At 38.3% G+C, this 3,609-nt stretch overlaps 1 pseudogene; it reads left to right on the top strand.

Annotated features, from left to right (window-relative positions):
• The first annotated feature begins 270 nt into the window (after positions 1-270).
• Positions 271-2,824, top strand: LOC102431920 (annotated as a pseudogene).
• Positions 2,825-3,609: the final 785 nt, after the last annotated feature.

The following is a 3,609-nucleotide window of genomic DNA, read 5'->3' as shown; positions in this document are numbered from 1 at the left end:
ATATACATACATATATATATATATGTATGTATATATATATATATTTTTTATTGATTTTAGAGAGAGGGAGGAAGGGAGAAGGAGAGAAAGAAACATCAATGAGAGAGAACCATCAGCTGTCTCCTGCCTGCCCCTACTGGGAATCAAGCCTGCAAGCCCAGCACGTGCACTGACCAAGAATCAAACCACAATCACTGGGTGCACAGGATGATGCTCAACCAACTGAGCCACACCAGACAGAGTACCCACTCTTCTTTTTTTTTTTTTTTACTCTGGAAGAATATGATATTTGAAAACAGAGAAAGATGGCAATTTATTTTTGCAAAATAAATACAATTATTAACTGCGAAAGAATGACTATCAAACATATGTTATTTGAGACAGGTGGCTCATGTGTTTGGTAAAGAAAAGAAAGAAGGGAAATTCTGGCACTAAATTTTATTAACACATTAAGCGCCCAGCCTGTTTTGTCTTCTGGACGGAAAGTATAGTGTCAGTCACCGGTGACTGACAGGGTGCTTAACGTGTCCCAGCACATGCCCTTATGCACCAACTTGTTTTTTACATATAAATGTTTCTTGGTTAAAATGGCTCAAGAGCATGGCTTTGAAGGACAAAGAATCACAAACAAACTAAAATCAGAGGCATAATGGATGCTGGATTGATAGTTAAACATTTAGGACAGATGGTATAGTATTATTTTATCATTACAGTACTTATTGATAACATATAACCACTCTGTCTATTGAAATGTTCCTTGATCTTTCCATGATAGAGGTAATACTGCCTCTGCTGAAGCCTTCCTCTTCTCCTCACTGAAAATCAATCATCCCATTTGACATTATATGGTACATACAATCCTATTCTTGTGGCACTTGTGATTCTCATAAGTATTTTATTTGGTAGCATTTATTTATGCTAATTAGATTGTGAAGTTCTACAGTATTATGTTGCATAGGTATATGTCTGGTATAGAAGGGACTGAGTATTTTCTGGAGAAATTTTGAGGGAATGACCAGTGAGCCAAGAAATAAAAATCCTTCAAGATGTGTTGCTTTTGTTTGTTTTTACCATAAACTCTGCTCAACTTGTTTAACTGGTGAAACCAAATACAATGGCTTCAAAACCACTTGCCTGAGGCAAAGCCTGTCCCAAGTACCCTGTGCCCTGAGGTGAAGGGATTGATAATGCAGGCAGGTGCTCCACAGGGACAGTAGGATTGGAGCCAACCCCACAGGAGAGCACAGTGGATAGGTGCTCTTCCTCTCAGCCACAGTTAAGTGATAGTCTGTTTAGGAGAGTGCAAAATCATCCACCAGACCTATTTTACTCATTGTTCAAATATGTATTGAGTACCTCCAATGGGCCAGGCATTTTCCTAAGCACTGGGATTATACTAGTGAACTTTAAATCCATTTTCAGGCTCTCCTCAACCATGATTAAATGCCTTGGAGAGGAGTTGAAATAATGAAATCAGGTAAGGGTGGCCCAAAGGCAGGTAGGCTCCCCATCACTGTAGCTGCCTTTGACCCTTGCTGCTGGAGCATTTAAAAAGAATCACGGAGAGCCCGACAGGCCACACTGAGTACAAAGACACCAGATTCCAAACTGGACAAAACTCACCAAGCAGGTTATTAATCTTGATTCCATGATGCTAGTAATTGAGAAACAAGGAATCAATTCAGACCACGTACTGGAAATAAATGTGAAAAACATTGCAAACATTCAATAATTCTGTGTTGTCATGAGGAGAGAGGAAATGAAGGCTAAAAAAAAGAAAAACTCAATTGAGTGTATGGATATGATATCATACTAATTTTATGTTTGGATTAACATATTAAATTTCAAACCCCAGTTGTTTTGTTTTGTTGTTTTTGTTATCTGAAGCTCTCTGTAAGACATTTGATAACATCAGTCTCTGTGCTTGAGTCACTATGTACCATGATCCTACTTAGTGTTTTAACATGTGTAGGTAAACTATCCCAATGGTTGGTGCAAAATAATACTATTGGCTTAAAATTTGAATTATTGATATTGTTGTGAATGAAGAGATGATAATGATGATGATGATAGCAATAAAAACTAGCCTTCCATGGACAGCCATTGCAGTACATTGAGCTCTATAGAGAACAGGGCTGGGGCAAGTGCGAGCTGGACGGGCACTGGGCAACTACTGTGTGCTTACTGAGGAAAAGTAATTAAATGTGGCCAAAGGAGATTCTTAAGAAGCCCGGAGGCAGAATGTCATCATATGCTTTCTTTGTGCAAACTTGCTGGGAGGAGCACAAGAAGTAGCATCCAGGTGCTGCAGTCAACTTCTCAGAGTTTTCTAAGAAGTGCTCAGAGAGGTGGAAGACCATGTCTGCTAAGGAGAAAGGGAAATATGAACACGTGGCAAAGGCAGACAAAGCCCGTTATGAAAGAGAAATGAAAACATATCCCTCCTAAAGGGGAAACAAAAAAGAAATTAAAGGATCCCAATGCACCTAAGAGGCCTCCTTTGGCCTTTTCCTTGTTTTGTTTTGAGTATCCCCCCAAAATCAAAGGAGAGCATCCTGGCTTATCCATTGGTGATATTGCAGAGAAGCTGGGAGAGATGTGGAATAACACTGCTGCAGATGACAAGCTTGACAAAAGGACAGCTGCTGACCTGAAGGAGAAATACGGAAAGAATATTGCTGCAAAAAAAGGGGAGTCGTCAAAGCTGAAAAAAGGCAAGAAAAAGAAGGAACAGGAGGAAGATGAAGAGGAGGAGGAGGAGGGAAAGGGGAAGGAGAGGGAGAAGGAGAAGGAGAAGGAGAAGGAGGAGAAGGAGAAGGAGAAGGAGAAGGAGAAGGAGAAGGAGAAGGAGAAGGAGAAGAAAGAGAAGGAGAAGGAGAAGGAGAAGGAGAAGGAGAAGGAGAAGGAGAAGGAGAAGTTGTTGGTTTTATGGAAGTTTTTTTTTTTTCTTGTCTATAAAGCATTTAATCTTCCTGTACACAACTCACTCCTTTTTAAAAAAAAATTAAAATTTAAGGATGTGTAAGATTTGTTTCAAACTGTACAATGTCTTTTTTTGTATAGTTAACACAACTACCCAATGTGTCTTTAGATAGCCCTATCCTGGTGTTATTTTCAGTAGCCACTAACCTTGCCTAGTACAGTATAGGGGTGGTACATTGGCATGGAAATTTAAAGTAGGTTCTTGTTGGTGCACAGCACAAATTAGTTATATATGGGAGGGTCGTTTTTTCATCTTCAGTTGTGTCTGATATAGCTTATACAAAGTAATTGTTCTGTTAATTAAAGGAGACATATGTAATACTTTCAACAATAAAGAATTTAAATTTTTAAAAAACACAAAAAAATAAATACCACTCTGTAATTGCAAAAAAAAAAAGTTGCAGATGTTTTGTTGACATTCTGAATGCTTCTAAGTAAACACAATTTTTTTTTATTTTAAAAAACTAGCCTTCCATGGTTTGCCCTGAGCTAGATACTATCTTAATTATTCTTTACATTTAGTGAGTCACAACAGCTCTATGAGGTACTAGTATCATCCCCATTATACAAATGAAAAACTTCAGCAGAGATCAAAAGTTCAATAGTTTCTGTTAGACTTAGAGAAAA

This window comes from Myotis lucifugus, unplaced genomic scaffold (genome assembly GCF_000147115.1).
Source record: "Myotis lucifugus unplaced genomic scaffold, Myoluc2.0 scaffold_220, whole genome shotgun sequence".
In the NCBI taxonomy this organism is placed as follows: domain Eukaryota; kingdom Metazoa; phylum Chordata; class Mammalia; order Chiroptera; family Vespertilionidae; genus Myotis; species Myotis lucifugus.
This window is presented reverse-complemented; position numbering and strand designations above follow the sequence as displayed.